This window comes from Musa acuminata, chromosome BXJ1-5, assembly GCF_036884655.1.
Source record: "Musa acuminata AAA Group cultivar baxijiao chromosome BXJ1-5, Cavendish_Baxijiao_AAA, whole genome shotgun sequence".
In the NCBI taxonomy this organism is placed as follows: domain Eukaryota; kingdom Viridiplantae; phylum Streptophyta; class Magnoliopsida; order Zingiberales; family Musaceae; genus Musa; species Musa acuminata.
Genome location: NC_088331.1, coordinates 38,665,001 through 38,678,304, shown reverse-complemented (window position 1 = coordinate 38,678,304; position 13,304 = coordinate 38,665,001). Strand labels below are relative to the sequence as shown.

General features: G+C 47.2%; 1 protein-coding gene across 1 annotated transcript in view; it reads right to left on the bottom strand.

The window, feature by feature from the left end:
- Positions 1 to 13,215: 13,215 nt before the first annotated feature.
- Positions 13,216 to 13,304, bottom strand: part of LOC103985981 (uncharacterized protein At1g28695-like) — a 1,594-nt gene continuing 1,505 nt past the window's right edge. The window contains exon 3 of the mRNA XM_009403834.2: positions 13,216 to 13,304. This exon is cut by the window's right edge and continues 620 nt beyond it. The gene's annotated coding sequence lies outside the window, so the exon portion shown is untranslated.

Genomic DNA, 13,304 nt, shown 5'->3' with positions numbered 1-13,304 from the left:
CCCCATGGCGGTCTTTGGTGTTGTTCGGGAGGCCCATAGTATGCTCGGGGGCTCATCAACCCAGGTACCTTGAGCTCCCATGACCCTCTTCTTCAGACCTTCTAGTATCGCCCAGTTGGTCACCTCGGTTAGGCCACTAAGCTAAACCTTAGCTGTATTCCATAGCCCAAGCAAAATCGTTTGAACCTTTCGTTGTTGAATTGGGTGTTGTTGTCAGTGATGATGGCTTTGAGGATGCCAAAGCGAGTAATGATGCTCCTCCACATGAATCCTTCTACTTGCTTCTCGGTGATGGACTCCAATAGCTCAGCCTCCAACTACTAGGTGAAGTAATCCACTCCGACAATGAGGAATTTCCTCTATCCCGAAGCTGGTGGGAAGGGGCCGAGGAGATCCATTCCCCATTGTGTGAAGGGCCATGTGCTATCCAGGGGGGCTAGGGGAACCGCAGGTTGACGAGGTGCCCAAGAATGCTTCTAACACAGTATGCATCATTGTATGTAGGTTATGGCATCTCGACGCATGGTCGGCCAGTAGTACCCTTATCGGAGGACTTTGAAGACTAAGGTCCGAATGCTAATGTGCTCCCCGCAAATTCCTTTGTGAACCTCGGCTAACACTAACTGGGCTTCCACGGGGTCCAAGCAGCGTAGGAGTGGTTGGGTGAGCAACCTCCGATAAAGTCGCCCGTTCATCTCACAATACCATGCCTGCGTGCGTCGGAGTCATCAGGAGTCCACCTTGTCGGCTGGCAACGTCCCATCCTTTTTGTAGCAAAGGATTTCTTCCACCTAGATCGGGGTTGCATTTGCAGTGGCCACCTCTTCGGCCACAACGATTTGATAAGGAAGTTGTTAGACTTCCGGAGGCATTTTGGTGTCCTGAGGCAAGGCGAGCTTTGCTAAAGCGTTGACTCATGCATTCTGCGCCCGCGATACCCTCGTTATGGCGAAGCGTTGGAAGCTGCTAATGAGTTTCCTTGCCTCGGACAGGTATTTTGTCATGGTAGCATCCCAAGCCTCATAGTCTCCGTTGATATGGCCGACCACTAGTTGGGAGTCGGTGAAAACTTCGATGCTTTTGACTTGGAGCTCATGGACCAACTTGAGGCCGGATAGGAGCGCCTCGTATTCGGCTTCATTGTTGGTAGCCTTAAACCTGAAGTGGAGCGCATGACAGAACGTCCGACCGTCGGGGCTTTGGAGGATGAGGCCAGCCCCACCCCCTTTTGCATTTGCCGAGCCATCAACATGTAAGCTCCACCATTGCTCAGTATGCTTGCCATTGCTGTCGCCAAGGGGAGTTAATTTTGAGATGAAGTTGGCGATCGCCTGGGGCTTGATGGCCATCCTCGGGACATATTGTATGTCAAATTCCCTGAGCTTGATAGACCACTTGAGCACTTGTCTGGACATGTCGAACCTAGATAAGATTTGTCGCAATGGATGGTCAGTTATTACTTTAATCGGGTGGGATTGGAAGTAGGGTCATAGTTTCCTGGCTATTTGAACGAGTGCTAGAGCTAGTCTCTCCACCGGTTTGTCACGACCTTAGCTGGTTTTGCCTAAGGCGTGCGGCACCCTCGCGCGTCCGTCCGCAAAGGTCAGCCTCCCTGAAGCCTCCCATTGTCCCTTAGGACCAACAAAAGAGAGAACGGGTTAAAGAGAACGCCTCAATCGGGATCCACAAGCAAACATGTCCGAAAAACACTTCATAGACAATGCAAATTACAAACAGACTTTACAAGCTCTGAATAGTTGCACAACAAAGGGTAAAATGGTCCATTACAAACCGAAAAGCTCTCGCACGTGTCTACATGACACAACCTTTATTTACAAGCCTAAAGAGGCCACCAACCCAACTAACATGGGACTATTTAGCCTTCGGCCGCCCCTCTACCTGCTGTACAAGGCATGAACATGCCAAAAGACAACGGACAGACATAAGCATTACATCCAACATCTTGTTTAGAAGTTTGTCCGTTACATTCTCCCCCACTTATCCCTTCGACGTCCTCGTCGAAGCCTTTGTGAACACTGCAACCCTTCGTCTTTGCTGAGTCTTCAATCTTCTGCTCCAGCTGCAATGCGCCTCCTGGCTCCCAGCTGCTCTCCGCTGCTGTTTCTGAGTAGTCGAACCTTTGATCCGCCATGCTGCTTCAACTCGCCAATGACTCTGACTCTGGTGTGGGGTTGGTTGAGTTGTGTTGATCCTTGTCGATTCTTGCGGATCCACCAAATGAAGGAAAAGACCATCTTTTCTGCGCCAGTCTCTCAAAATTTCCACATGCTGCTTGAACTGGGTGGATGCTTGTTGGAGCTTTAACGAGCATCGCCTCGCAAACTTCTGAAGTTTTGGGTCCTTCCTCCACAAAATCTGCTCATTGACTCTTCTTTCAGTTAGTTGTCACATCCAAGTAGGTTCGCACCACTTCCGCTTTCGATTGGCATTTCGTTGGGAAATGAAGCGGACGATCTACTCTCAGTAGCACTAATCACCGTTGGTGAGGATTTGACAACTATTGTCTTCCATTATCTTCGAAGGGTCTTTGAACTTGTGCAGAGCTCCTCTACTGGATAGATAAGAGAACTGGGGTACTCAGTTTCGCCCATTCTCTTAAGAGTTGAGAAGGCAAAGGTTACTTGACTTCGCCCGCCTCCTCGAGGTTGTACTTCATGCATCGAGCTGGTTACTAGCCTTCGCCTGCTCTTTGCTCACACTTCTGAAGCACTCGAAGTGTTTGCACTCCTTGCGTTGAGTTAGCTACTGTGATTCACCTTCTCAAAGCCATTGAACTTCTGGAATGCAGGAAGTTTTCACCCCAACTTGGAGTAATTCTCTGATAGATGAGGTCGCCTCTGGGATTGTACCGTCTTCTCCATCAACCCTGCCGCCTACTCCACTGAGTAGCAAAGGTACAGCACCGCGTACTGCCTGCTTCGTTCCTTGGTCGTGCACTCTTGCATGACCCGAAGTCCTTCACTTACGGCTATCTTGATGAGAAACTTGTTGACACCGGTCTTACGAAGTTTCTTGGCCTCTGCCCTTCAGCCTTGTCTCGGTATTTGGAGATTGCCTCTGCATGCTCCACCTCCTCGGCCCCTTTCACGACCAAGCACTCTCCCTCCATGAGAGCAAGGGATCAATGACTTGCACGGAAGTCCCGCCTCTGCGGTACCATGGCGCTGGCATGCCCATGGCCCTACTATCCGTCGCCTCGCCTCTGTATCCCTTTTCTGCATTATCAGTAGAAATGTCTCTGTGGCACTCCTCTGAGTCCACCTCCATTCTGACTGATGCTTGGTTTAGGGTAGCTAAGTCCCTCTGGACTCGTCGTCGCTTCCTCGCCCCTTTCGACCCCCTGCTTCAACGCCACTGTGTTCTCCAAGCAGTCCGTTTGGTCGATGGAAAGACAGACTGCAATTCCCAAGCATGGCCTCTGCCATCACATTGTAGAGTTAGCACCGATTCTGTTCTCCTTAGCTTCCTTGGTAGCAACGTTCGCTTACTCGACCTTGTCCTCTGACTTGTCGGGCTCCCTTAAGCGAATATGAGCTCTGGAGCAGTCCAACTCTCCAGCTGCTTCGATCATACTTCTATATGATCAAGTCCCTCCCATGGAACTCACTGGTACTTGCATTCGAACTTTTCCCTTGGTGGAACACAGCCCCCATATGCTGATGACCAAGGTTTTCATCCGATGCAAAATTCGGTGCACGCCGAGAAGACCCGCCTTTGCGGTACCATGGCCTTCACTCCTTGAATCCATAGCCCTTCTTGCCGTCGTGTTGTTCACCAAAGCGGAGCTCCCAGTAGCTCCCGATTATACCTCCATATGATCTCATCCCTCACGGGACAATGCCGTGTGTGTCGCATTGCCACGAACTGTTCCACCACGATCCGCTGCACCATGTCATCTCCTGGTGACATCTCCATTGCATTCTGATCCTTGTGGAATAAACTCGAATTGTGAACCCTCCATGTGTGGCCTCTGCCAATACATCGCAGGGTCCCTTCCACCTTCGATTTTGTTCGCTCATCTGGCAATCGACCTTCATCCACCCACTCTTGGGTCACACCTAGATAAAGCACCACTCTAGGACAGTCCGTCGCCTAGTAGCTCCCGAAGTCCTCCGACTTCACTGTAGTTTGTGCACCATTGTCTGGATCCTGGGCCTCTGCCCCTACCAGCACAATCTCCGCTGCGCACTGCTTCCTTCATGGCAACTTGAATGGCAACACTGTGGCATATTCTTCAAGAGTACCCGCCTCTGCGTCCTCTTGCCCCGTGCTAAGGCCTTCTGAACCCAACTTCGCCTCCGCAAATTGAGTCGCCTTAGTTCCTCTATCAAATGCTCCTCCGAGATAAGGTGCATGTGCCCAAAAGCTCCCTTTGTCTTTGGCACCATGCAAGATGAGTCCGCTCCGTCAGAATGAAGGACCCATGGAATAACATGATCCTACCCTTGCCTCTGCAAGAGTTCATGTCTTTGACCTCTGTCTAAGGAAAGCACTGTGCTTCTGCTCCAGGTTCCAACTTCACTGCTGGCTCCCTTCATGCGGCTTGGGTACTTCGCCAAGTTACACCCAAGTTGATCCGCTCCTCGTTTTTGCATTGAGTCGATGGTGGCCCTCGCGCCCACCATTCCATGGGTCAGCCCTCCCTTGAGTCCGATCTCCATATCGACTCTAAGTGTGCCTTCATTTAAGTTGCTTCAGGTCGCTCCCCCACTTGATCTCGCAATGCATCCTCTCGAGCGAGATCAAGCGACAACTCCTCGCCGCTTGCTCGGTCCATCGAGCTTCGTGAAGTTGTTGTTTATGAGGTACTCCTCCTCAACATGTGAAGTCCGTCTCACATGATTCTCCCTCTGGAGTGCCGAGACTTATCCCTCCTGGATAACTGTCCCGTTGGAGCAACATCTCTCTTCGTTTCGGAGACCACCATCCCCTTGGACTACTCCGATCTGCTGAACAAACTGTGCAATGTCTTGCCTCCTACAAACGCACTTGCTAGATTGCGCCTCCACGTCAATACAGCCACCGCCGCACCCCTCAAGGCCTAGCAACATGCTAAACTCCTTGCACACTTCAGCCTCCTCCGGACGTATCCTTTGCATGCCGAAGAGAAAGTTTCAATGCTCCATGGCGCCGAGTCTGGGTCGCCTTGGGATGGCCACGGACATTCCATCGTCCGTATACAAGCCCATGCATGAGTACCAAATTCTTCGAGTTAGCAATTCCCCTCACCTCTGTGAGCTTTGCATAACTCTTTTGGTCGTTGAACAACTCATTCCACCTTGGATGGTCTCATTCTTGCCAAGCGCCTTGCTTGCCTAGAGCACCATCAAGTATAGTTGTCAACGTTGAGCCGTAGCTCAAACTCAGCCATCCCAACCTTTGTGCGCTCCGCATTCTTCCAAGCTTGCCTGTTCTCGTGGTGCCTCTTGCGCGAAGGGTTGGCCATTCCTCAAAATGCCAATGTTAGATGCCCGCTCCTCTGAGCGACTCTTTTCCCTAGATCTCCATGCCCGTTTTCCCTCAAACGATCGTGCGTGTGCTGACTGCCCTCAACGCAGCCCCGCTAGGTCCCCCACGTTTGCATGTCAAGTGTTTCTATGAGTGCTTGTCCCGCTCTGATACCATATTGTCACGACCTTAGCTGGTTTTGCCTAAGACGTGCGGCACCCTCGCGCGTCCGTCCGCAAAGGTCAGCCTCCCCGAAGCCTCCCATTGTCCCTTAGGACCAACAAAAGAGAGAACGGGTTAAAGAGAACGCCTCAATCGGGATCCACAAGCAAACATGTCCGAAAAACACTTCATAGACAATGCAAATTACAAACAGACTTTACAAGCTCTGAATAGTTGCACAACAAAGGGTAAAATGGTCCATTACAGACCGAAAAGCTCTCGCACGTGTCTACATGACACAACCTTTATTTACAAGCCTAAAGAGGCCACCAACCCAACTAACATGGGACTATTTAGCCTTCGGCCGCCCCTCTACCTGCTGTACAAGGCATGAACATGCCAAAAGACAACGGACAGACATAAGCATTACATCCAATATCTTGTTTAGAAGTTTGTCCGTTACAGGTTGGTATCGCATCTTGGGCCCGCTGAGGACGTGGCTCAAGTAGTAGATCGGCTACTGCACTCCCGAATCTTCCCGAGTCAGTACAGAACTGATGGCGTGTTTGGAAGCCACGAGGTGGAGGCTGAGTAGTTCTCCCGAGGTGACCGTAGCAAGTCAGGGTAGGTGCTCCAAGTGCTCCTTTAGTCGCCCAAAGGCCTCTTGATATTTAGGCATCCATTCGAAGTTCTTTGGGCTCTTCAGGATGCAGAAGAAGGAGAGACATTGTCTCCTAACCGAGACAGGAATCGAGCTAGGGCGGTGAGCCTCCCAATCAAGCGATGTATCTCCTTTACTGAATGGGGAGGTTGCATTTTGATGAAAGCTGGAACTTTTTTCTGGGTTGGCATCTATTCCCCTTCGGTGGACGATGAAGCTGAGGAATTTTCCCGAGCTGACCCCGAAGACACACTTGGCGGGCTTGAGGCGTATGCTGCACTCCCGCAATGTTCTAAATGTCTCGGTAAGGTCCGTCAAGTGGGTTCAGGCGGACTTGCTCTTGACGATCATGTCGTCAACATATACCTCCATGTTTCTCCTGATCTGGTGAGTGAACACCTTGTTCATCATCCTTTGGTAGGTTGCCCTAACGTTCTTTAACCCAAACGACATGACTGTGTAGAAGTAAACTCGGTTTGTGATGAAAGTTGTATGTTCCTGGTTTTCTAGTGCCATCTTGATTTGCTTGTACCCTAAGAACGCATCCAGGAATGTGAAAAGCTCGTGGCCCAAAGTTGCGTCGACCAACTGGTTGATCCTCGGTAGTGGGCAGTAGTCCTTCGAGCATGCTCGGTTGAGATCGGTATAGTTAACACACATTTTTCAACTTCCATTAGGCTTTTTAACAAGAACTACATTTGAGAGCCATCGAGGGTATTTTGCTTCTGCAATAAATCCTACCGCTAAGAGTCGTTCTATCTCGTCATCTATCACCTTTTGTCGGTTGGGCGCTAGCTTCCAAGGTCGTTGCATCACCGGTTGCACTTGGGGATTGATGTTCAGGTGGTGTTGTGCGATCGTTCGGTCAATCCCGGGCATGTCCGCTGGTAACCAGGCAAAGACGTCAGCATGTTGAACTAGCAGGTTGATGAGTTGCTCTATTTCCTCCTCTAGTAGCCCCAACCCAACCATGACGATCCTATCTGGTCGATCGTGACATAGTGAGACTTCTTGAGTGTGCTCAGTCGGTTCGGGGCATTGTGTTGGCTTGGCGACGTCCAGAGGTTCGGCGACGGGATGCTTGCACCTTGGCTTCTTGGGTAATGTGATGGCCACTAGGTAACTTTTTCAAGATTCTCAAGGATCGCTCCTTGCTTCCCCAACCCCTGCTCGGGTCGGGAATTTTATTGCTCGGTGGTATGTGGAGATGACCACTCTGAGCTTGTTGAGGGTTGGTCGGCCCAGGATGGCATTGTATGCCAAGGGGAGTTCCACTACTAGGAAGGTTACCATGACTATCTTGACCCGCGGGTCCTCGCCTAGGTAACCGGTAGGACGGTTGTGCCGAGGGATGAAATGGAATCTCCTGTAAATCCGGTAAGCGCTGATTGAATCAGGGCATGGTCTTCCTTGGTCAGGCCGAGCTTTCGGAAGGTGTCGAAGTACAGGACATCGACTGAGCTCCCAGTATCCACCACGATCCTTTTAACCCGAGCATTGGTGATCTTGGCCAAGATGACTAATGCATCGTTGTGCTCCGAGTACTCATTTTCTCTTGCCCGGAAGGTGATCTTGGGCACTTGGGATTGCCTCGGATGTTTTTCAACAACTGCTCAGGCATAAGCCTTCCGCCTCGCCATGCTATCTCCCCTTGAGGTTGAACCGTCGCTAATCACATCAATTTGCTTTTTGACTGGACCCGACGGATGGGGCTACAGTTCGTGGGGCCTCTCAATGTAGCAACCCAAATGCCCCCGACGTATGAGTTCTTCGATCTGGTTCTTGAGGTCATGACACTCCTCGGTGTCATGTTTGTAATCACGATGAAACCAACAATACTTCGAGCGATCTCTGAGCTCACGTGGTGCCTTAATCGGGTTGGGGGCCTTCAAGAGTCCCTTTTCCCTAATCTACAGGACTATCTCCATCCTGGAGGAGTTCAAAGGCGGGAGTGGGAGCCTCGAGGGTAGTGCATTGGGTCGGTCGATCCTCCTTCTTGGCAGCGCCGAGGCCTGCCCTCGGGTTTGTTCTGCTCGCGGCCTCTTGTGCCCCTCACGCTTTCCCGCCATCAAAGCTTCGGCGGCTACATATTGGTTCGCGTGCTGAAGCATTTCGGGGATAGCCATTGGCGACTGCACGACTAACGACTAGAAGAATCTGGAAGGCCAAAGCCCCATCAAGAACGCCTGCATTATGAAAGAGGGATGAGCATCGGGCAGCCCTCGGATTTCAGTAGCAAAGCAAGTCACAAAATGAGAAAGTGACTTGTCATCCTTTTGGATGAGGCCAAAGAGCAGAACTGCGGACGACTTCGGTCGCACACTAGCCAGGAAGCTGAGCTTGAATTCTTTGGCCAACTGGTAGAAGGTGGCGATCGAGGCTGGCCTTAGTTGACTGTACCACATCTAAGCTGGGACTTGTTGTGAGGTAGGGAATGCCCAGCACATGAGGGCGTCCGAAGTACCGTATAGAGCCATCTGGGCTAGAGCCAGGCGGCGACATGTTCCATCCTGTCAGAGCTATCGTCATAAGCTTCAAGAACCGAGAGGCAGAAGCTCATAGGGACTGGCTTGTCCTGAATCTCAAGTGTGAAAGGTGATCCTCCCGAAGAGGCATCTCCAAGCTCTTCTTTGGAGTTGTGGAACTCTCGCTGAACCTCATCCAAATGCCGATTTACCGAGCGCAGTTGTGCCCGGAGAGAGTTTGCTAAGTCAGACGACAGTGTGTCAGGCTCGGGACTGTCAAAGCGAGGGTGTCGGAGGCTTCACACGCTATGCACAAGCATTATCCTCGGATTCAACCGCCGCTCGGGAGAGGAGATGTAGTCCGTTGTCGCGGGCTACCGGGGGGTCAAAGGTGGTGCCTAAGAGGGTGGAGGCTGCATGGGTGCAGGAGGCGGCAACTCCCGCTAGGGTGTGGGCAGGTGCATTGGGAGTTGCCCGTGGGAGGGGGGGACACGAGGGGGACGATGGTTTGCATCATCCCCGCCAGAACCTAAACTTGGTGTGTCAGGCTGAGGAATGCCTCAACGGAGATGGAAGGTTGAGTGGTAGCCATTCCCATGGGTGATAACCTTGGGTCCATGGACAGTCGCCAATAGCGCCCCAGGGTCACCAGGGAGCCGTTTGCCTCCGGCTCAAGGGGAGGTGGGAGTCGTTCCCCGAGCCCGGGAGTTGAGTGGGTTGGGAGGCACTCATTTGCCCAATTGTTCGGCCATGTTTCCCGGCTGGGAATGATCTTAAGACATCGAGGCCCTCTTTCTAGCGCCAAAATGATAGTGATCCTTTACGCCGTGGCAGAGGGAGTCAACACGGCTTGGTTCAATCCCGGGTGCGCAAGATCATCCACGTTGCGCTCGGGCGACAAGGATCATCGTCTAGTAAGGTCGGGCTTAGGCTCTGGCTTCAAAGTCTAGAAACTCCCATTGGCTAGCCACCTGCCTCTCTATCACTGGTCCCTACACACTGGTCGGAGTCGGGAAGGGGGCTCAATATTTCGACCCCTACGAAGATTTTGTTAGAACTGGGTGGAAAATGAGCCAAAGACCGCATGTTGCCGGCCCTGCGATGGATTTTTATCCCTCCGCTGGGGGACCAATCGTACCTACCATATTTATGATTACCGACCCTTCGGGCGGCGGACTTACTCTTGGGGCGGATCTTGGGCGTCTTCGGCGTCATGATGTTGTGCAGTGATGTTGTACTCGGTGCCATCCTGACCTTTACGAGATGACGTTGTACTTGGTCGGCGCCATCCTGATCTTTGCGGGATGGCGCTGTGCTTGGTTGGTGCCGACTCGATCTTTGCGAGACGACGCTGTACTAGGTCGGCACCGTCCGACCTTTGCAAGACGACATAGTACTCGATCGGTGCCGTCACAATCTTTGCGGGGTGACACTGTATTCGATTGACATCGTCCGACCTTTGCGGGATGGCATGGTACTCAGTCGGCGTCATCCAACCTTTGTGGGACAGCACGGTACTTGGTCGACGTCGTCCCGATCTTTGCGGAACAACAAGGTACTCGGTCAGTGCCATCCCGATCTTTGTGTGACAACGTTGTACTTGGTCGACGCTGTCCGACCTTTGCGGAATGGCGTTGACCGGGGGGTTCGGTCCGATTCGTTGACCTTGACGCTGATGTGGATGTGCATAGTGGTTGGAGGGTAGGTAATAAAAAATATGCCAAATCAACCATCCTAACCTAAAATCTTAAAATTAATATACCCAATCTACAAGCATAAGAGATCTGAATCAAACCTAACCTATAGGTTAGATTCCTCTACTTTCTGTGTTGTATAAATGGAGCCTGAGTCATAGTTACAGTTTGATATTTAATATAAGACAAATACTCTAGTGTGTGATCATAACTATTTCCGGGCTTTCATACTCATCAGAAGTGAGTTTCAATAGCTAATCTATCGTTCCCTCTAACAAGATGTTTGCTTCTCTTCGAGTGTCTCTTTGATGGTTTCTATATCATTAATTGAACTCGCGTCTAACTGTGCCATGGCTCTCTCATCATCAGCTCTCGCAATTTTGACAGTCTTTTTATGCATGCTCGTAGCTGCCCAAATGATCAACAGATTTCTTTCGCTTGCGCCGTCGTAAGAATATTGTAGATTCAATACATGGCTAAGACTGCACTGGAATCAAAGACTGCACTGGAATTAAACTTGTTCTTTTAATTTCTCGATATGGATGATTAGCTCTCATGATGACCCGATAAGGACTGCTGCAGACTGCAGTAGATGTAGAGAAGCTTCATTTCTCGTTTGAGAATACGGAGGCTCCTGAAACCAATGGGACCAGCTGATGTAGAGGGACGGAATGGATGGCCAAGCATTCACAGTGTCTTCTGTTTTCTTGTTGGAGTTTGCCTGTGGCTGGCAAACACAGGTACGAAGCTTAGGAATATATTTGAACTCAAGCAACAGGAAATTAAGTTAAATTTGCACTGTCTTCTTCGACCTTTACCGATAAAGTCTCACTTCAGCAACTTCTTGTTATTGATATTTTTGTGTCATATCCTAAATTAAAAAAATAAAAATATTATTTTATTATTCATAATTTATAAAAGAATTTTTTATTTTTAAATTTAAATTAATATCTTTATAATATTAAATATTTTTTCGTGTCACGAGTGATAAAAAAAAAATTTTCATCCAAACCTCATATCTATTATAAAATAGTAGATTACTTAAAAAAATATAGAATAAACACATATCAATAGTCATATATTGATTGCAACTTCTGAAAAATCATAAAAATAAATTTGAACTCAAGCAACAGGAAACTAAGTTAAATTTGCACTGTATTCTTCGACGTTTACCGATAAAGTCTCTCAGCAACTTCTTGTTGTTGATCTTTTTGTGTCATATCCTAAATTAAAAAAAAATAAAAAAATATTATTTTATTATTCATAATTTATAGAAGAATTTTTTTTTAATTTAAATTAATATATTTATAATATTAAATACTTTTTCTTGTCACAAGTGATAAAAAAAAATTTCCATTCAAACCTCATATCTATTATAAAATAGTAGATTACTTTAAAAAATATAGAATAAAAATATATCAATGGCCATATATATTGATTGTAACTTCTGAAAAATCATGAAAATAATTTTTAATATTCATGAGACATATATAAATATCAATAATCTAATATAACATGATAAAATATTAATTTATTATGAAACATATATATTAGTAAAATAATAATAATTTTTATATAGTAAATAAAATTATGCATCAATCATATATAACACTAGCATATATGCATACATAAAAATAAGATAACAAATGTGTATATTATACTTGATGATACACTCTCCCAACAATGAAGAAAACTTTTATTGGGCTCGCAACAGATAAAGTGGTATTAATTACCCAATCAAGTAAGGCCACGTTCCTCCTAATAATAAATACATAAATTATTTAACCATCACATTTAAGGGGTTATTAATCCTCGAAAGGAATTATCTTACTTGCCCTCGATAGAGATACATAGTCAACTATAATTATTCATTTATATTTATTCATACTTGCATCCAAGTAGTATGGGAAAATATTATGAGAAACTATGCTTAATGTATGATCTACTAGACTAAGACCATTGGTAGCTTTATATTGTAATAACTCATAACTCATTTTTTATATTGTACTTTCAATGTCACCACTCAACATGACTATACTATATGGTAATAATTATATTAATATCATCAATTTAGTTTTAAAAAAATTAATAATTATTTTCAAATGATACCTTTAGATAAAATTTTTAAATTTATTAAATCATAAAGATATGAAGCATCAATCTCTCATCTTCAATCAACTAGAACTTAATTGGAATAGTCCAATTGATCTAAACTAAACTTAATTCACTTAGGACCTAATAAAACCAACCTCAAATCATTATCAAACTATATTGCTCCCCACTTAATAAAAATTTGATCCCAAATTTGATATAAAAATGATATTAATTTAAGTATTCTATACAAAACATTTCATCTTTGTGCCTCGGAGTTTTCTGCTTTCTGCCACAACTTGCTGGAGTTTGCCCGCCGGCAAACACAAGTACGAAGCTTTCTGAATATATTAGAACTCGAACAACAAAAAGTTTAAGTTCAATTTACACTATAGCTGCTGATATTCTCCGACCTTTACCAAATAGTCTCTCTTTCCCAACTTCTCGTTCATCTTTTGAGTGCATGAGTTTGACGTTTGATGAATGTGGTCAAGTGGGTCTTTATCATGTCGGACATGAGCTGTTCATGGGTGGTGCCTCATTTTTCCGAGGTCCCTCCAAGGTCTTACGAATAATTCATTATAGGAAGTCTTCTCTTGAGTCAAGAGTGAGAATGACAATTATCCCCCTTTTCTTTTTGTTCTTAATTTTTAATTATTATTTTTTCTCTTCCTTCTTTGTATTTCTCCCTATTGCTCGTCGGTACTAAGTATAGACTAAAACATTTCATCCCGCACCTTTGCTTTAAACTGGTAAGGGAAG